The following is an 18,877-nucleotide window of genomic DNA, read 5'->3' on the forward strand; positions in this document are numbered from 1 at the left end:
TTCAATATCATAAGCCATAAATCTGGTTGGAGGATTGGCCCAGTGCCTAAAACGTTGTTTAGGGAGTGACCGAAACCGGACTAAGTACTACCTTTGTCGTTTTCTTTTCTGGGTTAACGACTGCATGGTGGGGGAGATATGTAGAAGGAGTAGTATTTCACTTTGAATTCTACTTCCCCTGAGCTAGATTCCTCCATCTGCCAATATATTATCATTTTGGGACTTGAGATCGCCCCTTTTACTGAGAGTGCATTCCATGCCTAGGAACTGTCTCAAGGCTACCGTTCCGGATTGACCTAGATCGATATTGTTCGAAAATGCTGGCTTGAATGGGAGACGAACCATGTATCGACCGTCATTTGTTCTAATGGTGGTGCTCTGGTAATAGTTTTCACACATGCGATTTTCAGGGTTTATCATATAGGGACTGGGACCTTATTCTAATTCCCAAATCTGTCAGAGCTGTTGGTCTAACCCACCAGACACTTCCCACCAGAGTCGCCCAGAGAAAATCTGTATTTGCTGACAAATTGAACGGCATTTTCTCGTATTGAAACCTCATCCATATATCCAAATTGCCACAAAAAAGAAAAAAGTGTTCTTCAAATTTTTCATGACAGCAAATCGTTCGGTAATACCTGCAATAACCGAATCAACTATCACCAAAAAGTGTTGTTTTTGGAATCAGTCTCGTGATCGTCGTTGATTGTCTCGTTCTCTTCACATTCATAAAAATGTATTTTACTATTCCTTTTTTGAACGTCAGGAAACTTTGGTGAGATTCCCAATCCAGTGGCGTCTGCTTTGCATTCGCATAAAATGTTTTCCCATTGATTTCTGATCAGATTTAAATCAGAGATCAAACTTTCTAAGTTTATAACTTCGATATCGATCGTAGTATCCCTGGCTTGCAGAATAATGTTTCTTTCATTAATAACTGTCAAAATCTTGAGCCAAATGGAGGAAAACAAAATACATTCAAACTTGCTGATGTATTGACTAACGCCATTAACATCACCATATGTTTCTGCTGTCAAATTTAGCCCAAGTAACTCGTTTAGTGTCTGTTTCAATCCTTGGCTACGATTTGCAAAAAGCTTAACTGCCTCAACTTATAATTTATTTATTTTCTGTAAGCAAAAAGCTTGGATAGCATTTTGAGATTCCCGGGCCCCTCCAAAGCCCGGGCCCGGGGTAAATGACGCCCTCATCCTCCCGCCCCCCCTCTCTCGTCGGGCCTGCTTCCCACCTAGGTAGAGTGCGCTGCCATCTTTTCAGGGATTTGGCCACTTAAAATCCAGCCTAATGAGGTGTTTTGCGCTAGTAACGTGAGATATTTTCTCGATGCCGTCGAGCATTATTTTGGGGATGAGATCACTGTATAATACCAGATCAATTTGGGAAGGGTTCTGATAGTTTTGGTCGGCTAATTTCAGGTGCGATCATTTACGACCTTGCTCATCAATAAGTTTCGAGGTTGGGAGTAACCTTGTAAGTTTAGGTAACACTATGGCTTGGGCCTTGATTTTTATTTTGTTATCCCTCGAGTTAGGGAGCAGAGCTTATTGGAGGTTTGCCAACTCCACCTTCCATGCACGAAATTTCAAATAGGGAGCGTTTGTAACGAAGTCCCAAATGTGTTTAATATGGCGTTACTGTTGCTCGTTTGGGGCTGCCCTGCTCTGAAAGGGGGTTTCTTGTGACTGGTACCTGCTCTAGAGAAACTTACGGTGGGTGAATTAAATCGGGTTTTGGCCGGATCTACCCTTTCCACTGTTTCAAAACGAAACTGGTCCAGTTGGGGAGGTCTCTTCTTGAGCTCACTGATTGCTCCCAAAGCGCAACAATATTTTCAGGTAGCTTGGACGTTACCAAATAAATTAAAATGGGGCCCCAACTCTCCGCCGAGACATGTTGGGTTGCTAATATTTGCAGACAGTGTTCGCGGAAGATTGAAGGCTCTATATATCTTCGCTGTTTTCAGTTTGAATGGCCTTGAGATTCATGAGGACTTTGATCTGATTATCGACCAAGACTCTTTTATTTTCATTTTGGAATTGCAGGGCTTCCCACTCCAGAGCAAAGTAGGCATCACTAAGTGGGAATTGCTTTACTATCTGGCCGGCTAAGCCTCTGAGATGGTTTAATTTTTGGGGCTCGAGAGTTTTGGGTGGTTGATATACACCGCAGTGAACAAGTCAGGGAAGGACGGTCATTGATCATAACTCCTGTAAAAGACTTCGGTGTCACAGGGGGACACTTTGAGGTTCATCCCGTAACTCCCTTGGAGAGTGGTGATTGTGGTGGGGACTCATTGGCTTGAGTTGGATTTGATCACCGATTTTGGTCCATTGTCCTCATATGCTATTAAGCATGCCCTATATTTCCCGAAGGCCGATGATTTAAAATCTTGGAGAAGGTCGTCATCCTCGGTTTCTACTACCGCATCATGGTTTTGTATTTTATTGATAGGGCTGAATCGGTATTGTCTTTTATGAGCGTTCAGCACTCGGTTCCGTGCAGTAATCAGTGAAAATATCCGTTTCGGAAATGAACTTATTTGGGACTGAACTGGACATGTTGACCAAAAAAGAGCTTTTCTTTATTGCGAGATTTTGAAGCAAGCGGGAAGGGAGCCGATCTAATTTATTTATATTTTTTTCGCTAATACTACCTTTCGGGGGAGTATTTTTATACCGGTGTGCAAGTTCGAGTTCTTGGGAAAATATTCAGATTGCCTGCTTGAATTGGGATTAGACCAGCTAAAAACGGTTAGCTGGTTTGTCCTCGTCTATAAAATATTTTAAGTGGAGAATTTGGAAAACGTGCCCACTGTGCCAACTAAACTCTTTCGGAGAGTGCTCAACCGTTTTTTCCTGCAGATCACACTTTCTGCACTTGCTGTTACTGACAAGACCTAACTTATAAGCATGTCACGCCAGAAGGCAGTGTCCAGTCAGTATGCCCATCGTGAGCCTTAAGTCTTTTTTGTTTTTCAGAGGTATGAGCCAATTTGGGAGTATAATATCGTAGGCTTTGCACATGATCTTAGAAATTTTTCAGCCCCACGCTTTTGTCCACGCCTTTCCTGCAACTCCTGTCTCCTTTTGATTTCTCCCAAACGGATTGGGACGTCTATCGTCGACTCAGCGAGTGTAGCTCCCTCCTTTGCCAACTCATCGGCCTTTTCTTTACCTTCTATCCCTTTATGACCAGTTAAGATGTATGGTCCGGCCTAAGGAAGTTTTTCCAATGCTTCTTTGCACTCCAGAACACTTATTGATGAAGTACTATGCGAGAGTATTGCCTTAATCGCAGCCCGACTATCAATATATATATTGACGCCACTGCAGTTCCTCCAAAATTTCTGCTGCTTACTTTACTGCTTTAATTTCCGCTTGAAAAACACTGCAGTAATCTGGCAGCCTGTAGGATCTATTTATTTGTGGGTCGACACAGTACAACAGCAGACCCGACGCCTTCCATTAATTTGGAACTATCCTTATCCACGTATATAGTATGTTCTTCCATTTGTGCACCCCGGCATTAACCCTCCGGCTCAATTGTGGCCCCAATATCTCTTTCGAAACTCAGGCACGGGACCATATATTCCGTTTGCCCGATATTAGATGACGTTATACTGCTGTGGCCATAAGGCGTACACTCAAGCTGCTCCGAGGCCTTAAGCCTTGTTGCAGTTGCTAACTCGATGTTTTTGGCCGTAAGGTCTGCAGGCGGGATGTGTGTCATTGATACTCTGCATCAGGGTTGAGTAATTTTGAAATAAAATAAATCAAAATAAAAGAATAAAAAATTATTCATCATTTAAAATTTTTTGATTGATGAATAAAAAGTTATTCGTTATTCAAAATTTTGAGTAAAGAGTTGAATTATTATTCCTTATTTAAAAAATTTTGAATAACAATAAAATTTAATTTTTTTTTGTTTTTGTTACTAGTCACAAGTATATCACAAGACTTAGTCACAAGTATATCACGGGACTTAGAAAAAATTAGACGGTGGTTCGATACAAACATGCTTAAAATAAATCTATCAAAAACTAATTTTATAATTTTTAAAAATTTCAAACCAATGCCGGATATTAATGAATTTTCCGGGATCATGTTTAACAATGTCAAGATTTGTAGGGTAGAGCTTAAATACTTAGTCCCCAAAGCCATCCGGGAACGACCCCAATAGACCCCAGAGGAGTTCCCAAAACCATCCCGGAATGACCCCTAAATGACCCCGGAGGAGTCTCCAAAACCATCCCGGAATGACCACCAAATGACCCCGGATGAGCCCCCAAAACTATCCGGGAATGACCCCCAGATGACCCTGGAGGAGTCCCCAAAACCATTCCGGAATGAACCCCAAACGACCCCAAAATGAACCCGAGGGAGTCCCCAAAAATATCCCTGAAACCCCACAAGTGACCCGGATGGAGTCCCGAAAACCATCCCAGAACGACCCCCAAATAACACCGAGGGAGTCACGAAATGACCCCAAACTGCACACCGAAAGACCTCGGGAGGACCCAGAGGGTGTCCCCGAAATTACCCCAAAAACCCTGGGAATACTCCTGAAAATCATCTCAATATTACCATAAGAAGCATCAAAACTACAAGCGAACTTGTTACGCATATGGGTATATTTTCAGGGCATCTCGAGAGTTTATTTTTTTATATTTGAATAACTGAATAAAATTTTAAATTTTATTGTTATTCCAAATTTTTAAAATAAGGAATAATAACTCAACCCTTTACTCAAAATTTACAAAAATAAGAATGACCGATTATCATCAATCAGGATATTTTGTATAACAACACGGTTGGAAATTTGAAATTCAAAATCTCTCAACTCACTCTTATTTTATTGTTCATACGCCCAAGACCTTAAAATTGTTCTAAACCAAACCCAAGAAGTTTCAAAAATACATAAAAAGAAACTTGTAAACAATTCTGCTTAAAACGAAATCAAAAAGATTTGAAAATCTGAAGAGGGAAGGTTAGGTTAGGTAAAGAGGGCGTGCGTGAGCATTACCCACACTTCCACTCGGAGACATGTTTGTCCATTGTGAGTGCCCTCAGTAAGTACAGGGTGGCGGCAAATTCGTTTAGCCCCTTTACCTCCTAGTGGTCCTCAACGAACCACTTGTTTTCCCTGATGAACCCAAGAAGAAGCGAAACGTCCACCTTCCCAACCTCTGCCAGGCTGTCGAAGAACCGTGAGCCCAGAAATCTGAGCATTCTTCTTTGAAGCGCCGGAAATCGGCAGAGAAAGTGGTAGATCGACTCCTCTTCCTCCTCATCCTGACAGCTTCTTCAGAGGGAGCTTGTTTGTATTCGCCACCATCGGAGCATCGGTGCGATAGCACAATGACCTGTGATGACACCCGTAAGTACCCTCTCCGCAGATTTGTTCAGTTTGAGAAGGAACTGGTGCCTTTCCTATCCAAGCATGACCATAAGTACCTTGAGACTTCGCAATCAACCTTATTGGTCCATAGCTTCTCATATTCATTGATTCCCCCTAGGAGATAACTCAGCGGCGGTCGGATGGAGCTGTCCACCTCACTTATGTCTAAGTCGTAACCTTTCTTAGCCATCTCATCCGCGAGTTCATTCCCTTCAATGTCGCTGTACCTAGCAAAGAGAGACATTGAGATGACTTATAGAAGCCAGGGAGGCTCTACACCTCCGCACGATGTCCGATTTTATCATGTTGGACTCTAATGCCCTTAAGGCGGCTTGGCTGTCAACAAAGATTGTTACGTCGGTGTTGGGGACCGCACTATCTTGGAGCGGCTTAGCCGCTCTGTCTGACCTCGGCTTGGAATGCACTGCATGCTTCAGGAAGTCGGAATGATTCGCTTAACTGTAGATTTGTTGAGTGCATCGCAGCTCCAGTTCCCTTTTCCATTTTCGAGCCGTCGGTGTAGATTGTGATGCGCCTGCCGTTGTCTAGGCCTACTTCCCATTCCTCCCTTGAAGGTCGTCGTATGTTCTAAACCTGGAAGTCCAAAACCCCTGTGATGTGGTCTGTTTTGGATGTTAGGTCGGTTATTATTCCGTTTAATTGCCCCTTCGTCATATCGTCCAGAATCGTCGCGTGTCCACGCTTAGCTGTTTTCCACATGTTGGATTCTCTTAGTCGTAGAGCTCCAGTAGCGGCTAATCAATGTACCAAGACTTGTATAGGCATTAAGTGAAAGATCACATTTAGCGCTTCCTGAGGTGCGTTGCTCACTGCGCCTGACATTCCCATATATGCCAGCCTTTATTCCTTCCCTATCCTCTGTTGATTACTCTTTTGTCTAGCGCCTTCCACCAGACCAGAGCTGCATATGTTAGTATCGGTCGAATGACTGTGCTCTACATGCCATGAAGGACATGCGGTGCCAGTCCTTAGTTCCGCCCAAAAGCCTTTTGCAGGCGTAATATGCTGCTAGAGCTTTCTTTGATCTCATCTCAGCATTCCTTCTCCAGCTTTATTTGGAATCGAGTATAATGCCAAGATATCTCGCTTCCGAAGATAGGTTCAACGTTGTGCCGTTTAGCATAGGTTAGATAAAGGAGGGTATCTTTGTCTTTGTCGTGAACAGGACAAGTTCGGGTTTCGTTGGGTTTAGCCCCAGCCCATTTTACCCTGCCCATCGTGAAATGCTGCAAAGTTCCGTTTCCATGAGTTCGCTGATAGTTGGCAAGAATTCGCCTGTGATCAGAACTACTAAGTCATTGGCGTACGTATCTACCTTTCTTCCTTTTCTTGCAGATGGCCTCCATCTGCACGTTGTTGAGCGCGCCCTCAATGTCGAGGAAAGCTGCCAACGTATATTGCTTGCAGTTTAGTGAGTTCTCGATGGCACTGACTGCCTCATGAAAGGCACTTTCAACTGATTTGCCTTTTTGGTATGCATGCTGAGCTGCATCTATCTGCCAGATATTGGCATTGTTTCTAATATGTAGATCGATAAGTCTCTCCAGCGTTTTAAGGATAAAGGAGGAGAGGCTTATTGGTCTATAGTCTTTGGTTTCCGAGTGGTTAAGTTTTCCTGCTTTGGGAATGAAACCCATCCGTACACTTCTCAAGGCTTCGGGTACATAACCATCTTGTAGGCATCTTGAGAATATGCCGTGTAGATGTGGTACCAATTCGTCACAACCGGCTTGTAACATAGCCGGTATCACACAATTCGGTCCCGCCGATTTGTAAGGTTCCAATGATTATATAGCCCATGATATTTTATCCCGGTCAACGATATCCGTGACGTCGGTTTCCGGAGGGTATGTGCGGTTTTCTGGCATCGTCGTGCCTGTCGTATCCGTGCATCCCGGAAAGCGTGTTTCCATCAAGACCTCTAGAGCTTCCTGGCGGGAGACGGCCCATGAGCCATCAGACTTCCTTATGTAACTAGGGGCTGAACTAGGTCCTGATAGTATTTTGGGAATTTTGATGCCTCATTTGTCGTCGCCAAGTTCTCACAGTATTGTTCCCATCCTTTTTGCCTTCCTAATGCAGCTTTTGTATTTGTTAAAGCTACATCTGTAGGCATTCCAGTCCTCTACCAGCCGGCTATGTTGAACAGTTTTCTTGTTGTTGACCTGAGTTGGCTTAGCTCTGTGTTCCACTACGTAGTTCTAGGTTTTACCCGTGGTTTGTAAGGGACAACAGAGTTCAAAAGTGCTTGCCAATATCGTTCTTAGTCGGTTTACCGCTCTGTCTATATTGTTAGCTCCCCGTTTGACTTCCCTTTCCGTGGATGCCAGTTTGTGAGATAATACTTTAGAATATTTGTTTCAGTCTGTTTTTCTTGGATTTCTATATGGCCGGAGAACTTCCACTTCAAGATCGATGTTGAGGAGTATCCTACTGTGGTCCGAGAAGGAGCATGTGTCTGACACTCTCCAGTCATCAATTCTTACAGTGAGAGAGTCTGTGGGCAGGGTGGTATCTATGACTTCCTCTCTAATTCTATTCCTAGACGTTGGCTGGTTGCTTTTGTTGCATACAATTAGGTTAGTAGTAAGTAAGTAGTCAAAAATGCACTCACTCTTGCGAAACTTGTCTACATTTCTGGTCTGCTAACAAATCCCAAGATTTTGAATATATTGTGGAAAGTGCTGCAACTCATAAACGCTTTTTCGAAACATTTTTGTTACACAGATGTGATGGCTCAGTACGCAAAGAAAGCGACCGCAACACTGGTTTGACCATATATGTAGTACAAACAAGTAAGGATTGGACTGTCTTCGGCTCAGCCTTTCATAAATGGGGCTGAACAATAATCTTATCCCATTCGCAATCTCCAAATAATCGGATGTATACGATAAGAAATATATAGTGAACAGATGTGCATACCTAAGCGATTTTTAAGATATATATAAAATAAAACAAGTAAGGAAAGCTAAGTTCGGGTGTAACCGAACATTACATTTGATGGCAAAATAAGGGAAAATCACCATTTAGCAAAATGAACCTAGGGTAACCCTGGAATGTGTTTGTATGACATGTGTATCAAATGAAAGGTGTTAATGATTATTGAAAACGTAGTGGGCTTTAGTTCTATAGGTGGACGCCTTTTCAAGATATCGCAATAAGGGTGGACCAGGGGTGACTCTAGAATGTGTTTGTACGATATGGGTATCAAATTAGAAGTATTAATGAGGGTTTTAAAAGGGAGTAGCCCTTAGTTGTATATGTGAAGGCGTTTTCGAGATATCGACTAAAATGTGGACCAGGGTGACCCAGAACATCTTCTGTTGGGTACCGCTAATTTATTTGTATATGTCATACCACGAACAGTATTCCAGCCAAGATTCCAAGGGCTTTTGATTTCGCCCTGTAGACCTTTTTCATTTTCTTCTACTTAATATGGTAGGTGCCACACCCATCCTACAAAGTTTTTTCTAAAGTTATATTTTGCGTCAAAAAGCCAATCCAATTACCATGTTTCATCTCTTTTTTATGTTTGGCACAGAATTAAGGCATTTTTTTTCATTTTTCGTAATTTTCGATAGCGGAAAAGAGGGCGTGGTCATAGTCGGATTTCCACCATATTTTATACCAAGATAAAGTGACTTCAGATAAGGACGTGATCTAAGTTTAGTTAAGATATATCGTTTTTTCCGTAAGTTATCGTGTTAACGGTCGAGCGGAAGGACAGACGGTCGACTGTGTATAAAATCTGGGCGTGGCTTCAACCGATTTCGCCCATTTTCACAGAAAACAGTTATCGTAATAGAGTCTATGTCCCTACCAAATTTCACAAGGATTGATAAATTTTTGTTCGACTTATGGCATTAATAGTATTCTAGACGAATTAAATGAAAATGGGCGGAGTTACGCCCATTTGAAATTTTCTCTTGTCTTTGTATTTTGTTGCACCATATCATTACTGGAGTCGAATGTTGACTTAATTTACTTTTATACTGTAAAGATATTACATTTTTTGTTAAAATTTTATTTTTTTTTAAAGTGGGCGTGTTCGTCATCCGATTTCGCAAATTTTTATTTAGCACACATATAGTAATAGGAGTAACGTGCCTACCAAATTTCATCATGAAATCTTCAACGAATGCCAAATTACAGCTTGCAAAACTTTTAAATTACCTTCTTTTAAAAGTGGGCGGTGCCACGCCCATTGTCCAAAATTTTACTAGTTTTCCATTCTGCGTCATAAGCTCAACTCACCTACAAAATTTCATCGCTTTATCTGTCTTTGGTAATGAATTATTGGACTTTTATTGTTTTTCAAAATTTTCGATATCGAAAAAGTGGGCATGGTTGTAGCCTGATTTCGTTTATTTTAAATAGCGATCTGAGATAAGCGCCCAGGAACCTACATACCAAATTTCATCAAGATACCTCAAAATTTACTCAAGTTATCGTGTTTACAGACGGACGGACCGACGGACTTGGCTAAATGAATTTATTTTTTCACCCAGATCATTTTGATATATAGAAGTCTGTATCTATCTCGATTAGTTTACGCCGTTACTGCTCAGCTGAGTATAAACAAGTAAGGAAGGCTAAGTTCGGGTGTAACCGAATATTATATACTCAGTTGAGAGCTATGGACACAAAGTAAGGGAAAATCATCATGTAGGAAAATTAACCTAGGGTAACCCTGGAATGTGTTTGTATGACATGTGTATCAAATGGATGGTATTAAAGAGTATTTTAAGAGGGCCATGGTTCTATAGGTGGACGCCATTTAGGGATATCGCCATAAAGGTGACCCGGGCTGACTCTAGAATGCGCTTGTACAATATGGCTATCAAATGAAAGGTGTTAATGAGTATTTTAAAAGGGAGCGGGCCTTAGTTCTATGGGTGGACGCCTTTTCGAGATATCGCCATAAAGGCGGACCAGGGGTGACTCTAGAATTTGTTTGTACGATATGGGTATCAAATGAAAGGTGTTAATGAGTATTTTAAAAGGGCGTGGGCCTTAGTTCTATTGGTAGACGCCTTTTCGAGATAGCGCCATAAAGGTGGACCAGGGGTGACTCTAGAATGCGTTTGTACAATATGGGTATCAAATGAAAGGTGTTAATGAGTATTTTAAAAGGGAGTGAGCCTTAGTTCTATAGGTGGACGCCTTTTCGAGATATCGCCATAAAGGTGGACCAGGGGTGCCTCTATAATGTGTTTGTACGATATGGGTATCAAATTAAAGGTATTAATGAGGGTTTTAAAAGGGAGTGGTGGTAGTTGTATATGTGAAGGCGGTTTCGAGATATTGACCAAATTTGGACCAGGGCTATCCAGACCATCATCTGTCGGGTACCGCTAATTTATTTATATATGTAATACCACGAAGAGTATTCCTGTCAAGATTCCAAGATCTTTTGTTCTCGCCCTGCAGAACTTTTTCATTTTATTTTACTAAATATGGAAGGTGCCACACCCATTTTACAAAGTTTTTTTCTTAAGTTATATTTTGCGTCAATAAACCAATCCAATTTTTTTTTTTTTTATTTTTTAAACCAATCCAATTACCATGTTGCATCCCTTTTTTCGTATTTGGTATAGAAATATGGCATTTTTTTAAATTTTTCGTAATTTTCGGTATCGAAAAAGTGGGCGTGGTCATAATCGGATTTCGGGTATTTTTTATACCAATACAAAGTGATTTCAGATAATTACGTGAACTGAGTTTAGTAAAGATATATCGATTTTTGCTCAAGTTATTGTGTTAGCGGCCGAGCGGAAGGACAGACAGTCGACTGTGTAACTGGGCGTGGCTTCAACCGATTTCGCCCTTTTTCACAGAATACTGTTAGCGTCCTAGAATCTTAGCCTCTACCATATTTCACAAGGATTGGTAAATTTTTGTTCGACTTATGGCATTAAAAGTATCCTAGACAAATTAAATGTAAAAGGGCGGAGCCAAGCCCATTTTGAAATTTTTTTTTATTTTTGTATTGTGTTGCTCCATATCATTACTGGAGTTGAATGTTGACATAATTTATTTATATACTGTAAAGATATAAACTTTTTTTTAAATTTGACTGTAAAAATTTTTGTTTTAAGTGGGCGTGGTCGTTCCCCGATTTTGCTAATTTTTATTAAGCATACATACAGAAATAGCAACAACGTTCCTGCCAAATTTCATCATGATATCTTCAACGACTGCCAAATTACAGCTAGCAAAACTTCTAAATTTCCTTCTTTTAAAAGTGGGCGCTGCCACGCCCATTGTCCAAAATTTTACAAATTTTGTATTCTGCGTCATACGTTCAACTCACCTACCAAATTTCATCGCTTTATCCATCTTTGGTAATGAATTATCGCACTTTTTCGATTTTTCGAAATTTTCGATATCGAAAAAGTGGGCGTGGTTATAGTCCGATATCGTTCATACCAAATTTCATCAATATACATCAAAATTTACTCAAGTTATCGTGTTAACGGACGGACGGACATGGCTCATTCAAAATTTTTTTCGATACTGATGATTTTGATATATAGAAGTCTATATCTATCTCGATTCCTTTATACCTGTACAACCAACCGTTATCCAATCAAAGTTAATATATTCTGTGAGCTCTGCTCAACTGAGTATAGAAAAGGTAGGTGCTTTGTGTGAGGATGCAAAGTTTCGCATTTTTGTGGTGGGTCTATCTATTTTCCTTTAATGACTTACAATTTTGGAGTTCGTGACGAAGTTAATATACCATTTCATTTTCATGAAAGTTATAAAAAGTTTCAACTGTAGTATCAAACTTTTAATCGTGAACCAACTGATTGGGTCATTAGCCCTCCTCTTCGAACCATTTCGAGGACTTGATAAAAGCTACCAATTCCCTTATATCATGCTCCCAGAGCTGATCGGGAGCTCCTAGACAGCGTTGTCTGGGCCCACTTAACGCCGGGCAGTTGCAGATGAGGTGCATCACTGTTTCATCTACCTCGTCTTCTTTTCAACTTCTGCAGCATCGTCGGAAGGGCGCTCCTAGCCTTTCCGTATGCCTTCCGATGAGGCAGTGCCCAGTCAGAACTCCCACAAGTGAGGAGATTTTGTCCGTTCTTAGGGTATAGACGTGACTGTATCTCTTAGTATCCCATTGATGCTTTGATGTTCTTCATCCCGGGGTTAGTAGCCATCTTAGTAGCCCTATGTCCCGGGACCCATTTGAGGTGTACGCGGTTCTGTTGGGCCATCTGCTGAAGAGATCGGCGACAGTTTAGTGTCAATTCTGAGTTGAATGAATAGGAATTAAGGGGTTTTATTGCCGCTCGGCTATCGCTGAAAATAAAGATTTCCTTGCCTCCATGATAGCTGCTACTTCTGCTTGGAAAACGCTGCAATGTTCAGGTAGTATGAAGGAAAGTTGGAGATCTGGGTCCTTTGAAAAGACGCCCCTTCCAAGCCTACCGTCCAGCTTAGAACCGTCGGTAAATATGGAAATGCTGCCTGTGGTATCCAGGAACATGCCCGACTCCACCCAATCTTCCCTGCAGGGAATTTTTACTATGAAGTTGCTGCCCGCAACTGTTGTGTTCGCACGCCGGTCTGTACTTCGAGGAAGGAAGTCGTAGTTACACAGTATGCTGCCGTGGCCTGTAGGATTAGTGCTCCAGCTGGACGATTCACCGCAGTGCTGACGTTGCAGCTGCGCGGTATCCTGCTAGGTTCAGAGGTAGGATGTCAAGAAAGATTTCAAGAGCAGCGCTTGGCGTTGTTCTCAGAGCACCACTTATGGAGACAAGAGATATGCGCCGCCGATTAGCGACGTTTTTCGCACGCCGCCAAATGCCAAAAAAAATCGGCGCGGCGGTGGCGGCGGCGGCGTTCGGCGCGTTACTATATTTTCTACTCTTTTAAGACAGTCTAGGTCATTTATTGTTCATCTCGAAAATTGGTCCGATATGGGCGAAAGGGTATCAAGGGATGCATATCACTGCCAGTTATAAAAATCCACCGAATTCACAAAGTTATTAAAACAAAATGCTTAAAAAAAAATTATATAATAAATTTAAATGCTTAAATCGAATAATTTTTTCAAAAAATTAATAAATTACAATGAATTTAAATAAAGTATCCCAAGTCGAACATATTTTCAAATTGTCCTCAAGTTGTTAAAAAAGCAAGTTACCCGAAAAAGGTGCTGAACTTTATATCCCGTTGGCTGAAAGAATAAGCGAAATGAGTGATGCAAAATCCTTTAATAGGCTCCAGTGGTTTAAATTATCCTTTGAAATGATTCTCAGCTCATACTTAATACTTTAAACAATCAAAGTGGTGAAGTAAAAGCTTTCTCAAGACAGTCGAATAAATGACCGGGTGTTCTACTAGCCTAACGTAGGGGATAGGCGAACTAGTCTGAAAACTGAACGCGGTCATCTATAATGAGCTCTTATATCATAAGGCCGGAAACGAAGAGTATTGAGGTCAATATATCGAACACAAATGTTTGCAAATTTTGGTATAAATTTTAAGACTTTTTTCCACGGTCCTTGTAAAGTTTATGTAGATGCGCCAAGGATTATAAGATTTTTACCCATGTGTTACGCAATGATATCCACTTAGACTGCTTATGATTTCGAGGGCGGCACCCTTGGCCGAATAGCTACTCCCTAATGTTTCAATGTGTTTTTGGTGTAGCTCGGAAGCATAGCGCGACAAAAACATCAGTCAGAAAGTCTTCGGAGATACACCTAGAGCTTCTAGGAAAGTAACGTCGACGAAGGTATGAGTTCGAAGTCGCAGTCCTATAGCTTCTGTGCTGGCATATGGCATAAGGGCCAGGATGCGTGGTCGGGATTGCTACTGTTCGCACGTCGAGAATTGTAGCTCTTAAAAATAGCCGAAATAACTGAAGGCGGCCTTTGGCGCGATCAACAATAAGCCAGCATTGATGCTAATCGTTAAAACTGTACCACAAGAATCATGACTATAAGTAAATAATTTATAGTAACCGTAAGTTTGTGCGTGACCAGCATGTATCCCAAATGATTTAAATAAATCGTACCGACTACGGATATTAGAGTTAGCCCAGAACATCTCCTTCTGTGAAACTACGCTAAAAAAGTGTGACCATTTAAAGTATTTCTCCCTCTCTCCGCTACTCCCGACATTTTTTGAACGATCCACGATATTTTGAGGCAAAAACCGCGGATCTTTCCGAAATGGCCGAAACGTCGATTTCCTTAAATATATATAAACAAAACCTCGAATCTCCAACATTCATATCAGTGCAAGCCTTTTAGCTGCTAAGCCATATCAATGTCCCGTTGTTCGCTGTACAATTGGTCTCTAAGCAAACAACGGGACATTCATATGGCTTAGCAGCTAAAAGGCTTGCACTGATATGAATGTTGGAGATTCGAGTTCAACGCTCAGCTCCCGAAAAGCTAGCTGATGAAGAAGTGAAATTCAGAAACATGTCCTAGTAACCATCGCCGTTTGTAAACTTACAATTTTTCTCTAATATCAATTACAAAAACCATTGTGTAAAGCAATATGAGCAAAGCTCGCTAATTAAATACATATAAACAAAACCTTTCACAACATTATTATTTTAAAATTATCGGTTTACAAGCCTCCCAGATCTTCATACGCAAGTTAATGATATTGTTCCAGATCGTCAAACATACCATTGACGTCAGCAGTATGTTTCCATATTCATTAGTTGGGACAATGTGATACTTTGAAGTCCAGCGATTCAATTCAGAGGTTTACGCCGATCACTTTGTCGGCGCGCCGGCCACGCCGCCGCCGCCGGTATATAATAGCCCCTACGCCGCACCGCCGATGAAGTGACCGGCGTAAACCTCTAATGCAGACCATACTAGATCTGTGCACTTTTTCTAGTAAGTTTCGGTTCGACACCTTGTCCAAGGCTGTCCACCATACAACTACGCCGTACAGGGTCGGATAATCGATGGGTAGATCCATCTGCCAATGTTGGGAGTAAGACCCCATTTATTGTCTATGGCTCTTTTACACGTGTATAAAATTATACGCTTTTTTCAGGCGCTGGATAGTATTATCTTTCCAGTTCAACCTTTTGTCCAGAGCCACGTCTAGGAATTTAGCCCTATCGGCCAGATTAATGCGCACTCCATTTAGTTCCGGTAGGGTTAACGGTAGTATTTTGTACCGTTTGGTGTATAGGACAAGTTCCACCTTTTCTGAATTGACGCTGAGTCCGCTTCTGGAGGCCCACGAGGAAACCTCCCGCAGTGCTACTTGCATCAAGTCACAAAAGGTTTGGGGGAATTTGCCCCTATAAGCAATAGCTAGGTCGTGCGCATATGCCACAACCTTGCCGCCACCCCAACGTGTGCCTCGTAAATGCGAGTTCACAGTTAGGTTCCATAAGAGCGATGAACCCCACCCTGAGGCATGCCTCTTGTGACATAGCGTATTATATCAGACTTCTCCATGGATGAAAGTATTTTCTTTCCCCTGAGTAGTTGATCGATTAGTCCCACGAGGGACCTTGTTACGCCCAGATCCGTCAAGGCGTCTGGGCTTATATAGTTGAAGGCTCCTTCAATATCTAGTAAGGCCACTAGACGGAAACCCTTTTCGATCAAGGATGTTTCTATAGTAGAGACTTGGCTGTGCAGCGCACTCTCAGTGGATTTGCCCATGTTTTAGGCATGTTGATAGCCAGATATGAGCTTGCTATCAATAGTGGTCGTGATGAAATCACTTACGATCCTCTCTAGTGTCTTTAGCACAAAGGACGAGAGACTAATCGGTTTGTAGTCCTTTGGCTCGTAATGAGAGGCTTTACCAACCTTAGGATCGAAGATGACCATAGCGTTTCTCCACGCATGCGGAATATAATTTAAAGCCAAACAGGCAGAATAAATATGAATAGATCTGCCCGCTACCTCCAAGGAGTTAATAAGTCGTGCGGTATTGATCCCGTCCGGTCCGGCAGCCTTGAAAGGTTTAAAGCTTTTAACTGCCCACTTAACCCTCCCGTTATGGGTATATTTACGGCCAGATTTGTTACAGGTACTTCTGGTGGGTAGTTCTGGTTTCCAGGAAAATGTGTGTCCAGGAGCAGCTCTAGAGTATCCCCTTCTGAGCTGGTCCAGGTACCGTCATGCCTCCGCCAAAAACCTTATTGCTGTTTGGGATTTTGAAAGCAAGCATCGCAGCCTTGCTGTATCGTTAACGCTTTCTACTCCTGTGCAGAAATTTCTCCACGAAGTTCTCTTCGCCTGACATAGGGCTTTTTTGTATGCCCTTAAATTGTCTTTGTATAATAGCCATTGTGGCTCATTGTCTAGGCTTTTTGCCCTGTTATACTGTGTCCTGAAGGATTTGCGAAGAAAGTCCAAGTCATGGGATCACCAGGGGGTTTGCGCTTTCCGCGTGGTTTTGGCTCTGGGCAAGCCTATTCGAGGGCATTAGAGAGTGCCGTTGTAAAGGTCACTACCAGATCCTCCAGCTCCTCCGTTGAAGAGGAAACTCCTTTGCCTTTGCAATTCCTGTAGGTCCCTAGATTGTAGAAAATTGTGGGTTTCCCAGTTCGTATTGCGCGGGTTGCGTTTTACGATGGGTTGTTCCACAAAAAGTCTATCGCATTTTCGATGTAGCGGTGGTCTGAGAAGGAGTGTTCCTCTAGAACACGCCAATTTTTTACATATCCATACATACTCTCACTACAAATGGTGAGGTTTATGACCTCTCTGCGATTTTTAGTAATAAAAGTTGGTTCGTTACCAATGTTGCAAACTACAAGGTTAGTTGTTAAAAGGTAATCAAAAAGTGACTCACCACGAGTGTTGATATCGGAATTCCCCCATTGGACGTGATGCGCATTTGCGCCCGCTACGATAATTAAGTGGCCTTTGCTGAGGTCGGCCACCAGATCTTTCACCATCCTATGCGGAGGAGGCTCCTACGGCATGTACACAGATGCCATCGTTATGTCAGTGTTCCCAGTTGCCAAGCTGACCGCAGTCATGTCGCCATTGCTATATTTAGGTAAAAGAAAGATATTTAGCTCAGACTTTACCAGGATACAGGTTCTAACATTACCTTCTGCTGAAGCTCGGATGAGCTTGAGCCCGCTGTCCCCCAAACCGCAGATCATAGAGTTATTTACCCAGGGTTCTTGGATGGGAAACACGTAATGAGAGCAGCCGAGGCTTCTTTAGATTTGTGGAGGTTTATCTGAAGCACCCTCAGTTCGAGTTGATCCAGACTCCCCTCCCTCCACTACCGTAACCTCGGCCTCTACCCCGTCGCTATCCAGCACGTAATCCTCCATCGTCAAATTGCCCAGAGCACCTGCACAATCTGAGGGCGGAAACCATACTCTCTGCGCCGGAGAGCTCCACTTCCTCTTCTGCTTTCCCGGTGACCTTGATCATCGAGGCAGCCGAAAGGGATACGCGTTGCATCGACATCGTCGATGTCGTAACACACCCTTCCATTGTTCCTACTGAGGTGCTCGAGAGAATCGTTATTGAGGGCCAAGACGAGCTGCCTCCTCGGTCCTACAGCGTCCTCGACTCGGATTACACTCCCGTCTTGCGTCGGGAGAGCCGGGTTCATGACCTGCAGCATCCGCAGAATTCTCTCTGGTTCAGCTGGAGTTGCTGGAACCCATGCTCTTGCCCTTGGCCTGGCTGGAATGCCCTTCCAGTCGACGACCTGTATCTTAGCCCTGAGATAGACAGGGCCCAGCCTTGCAGTTTCTGCTTTATATAAAGCAACAGTTCTTCCGTCGTCGCAAGCGAGGACCTTGATCTGGCCCTGGTACCATCCCGCATCAGTACCACATGGCGGGGTGCCCGGAATCTCCATCATGACTTCGAGAACGGCGTTACCGATTTCGTTCCGGACATACGGCCAGCGGTCTTTCGGGATGGCCCCACTTATAAGGATCCTGTCCTTGGCCACCTCGGCAAAGCTGGGCTTACCTGACGCAGGGTGTAGTTGCTGCCTTTTCGGAGGGGGTTTGATATCCTCGTCCGAACTTTGGCGTTTGTAGGGGGCAGCGCTGCTTGCAGCCGGCGCGAGGGTTCTTCAAAAATTTGGCAGCAGGGCCTGCGCCCTTTCCACCGCGTTCCTGGCACTCTGTGGCGGCGTGTACAGCGGTACCCCTTCGTACTTTTTAAGGACCTTAGCGGCCCGCTTTTTATCCCGGTGACCGGAGCCACCATGAGAAGTGTCTCTGGCAGAGTGCAGACCCGAAGTTTCCTCCGCGGTCGCTCTCTCGGTTTGAGGCTCCTTTGCCGCTTTCTTCTCCCCTGAACAAACAGATCTCGCGACCCCTGCTGCGGTCATAGGGAGAACGGTTACGGAACTGGCGTCTGGTGAGCGAAGAGTAGCAGCAGGCGCTCCGGTGTCCGCCGTTACCGGCGCAAGTACCTTCGCAGCTTTACTGGTACTGGCTCCC

The 18,877-nt window shown here is 43.1% G+C and overlaps 1 protein-coding gene across 6 annotated transcripts in view; it reads left to right on the plus strand.

Annotated features, from left to right (window-relative positions):
- Positions 1-18,877, plus strand: part of unc-13 — a 4,182,017-nt gene that overhangs the window by 2,965,629 nt on the left and 1,197,511 nt on the right. The window lies entirely within an intron of this gene.

This window comes from Eurosta solidaginis, chromosome X (assembly GCF_040869045.1).
Source record: "Eurosta solidaginis isolate ZX-2024a chromosome X, ASM4086904v1, whole genome shotgun sequence".
NCBI classification, from domain to species: domain Eukaryota; kingdom Metazoa; phylum Arthropoda; class Insecta; order Diptera; family Tephritidae; genus Eurosta; species Eurosta solidaginis.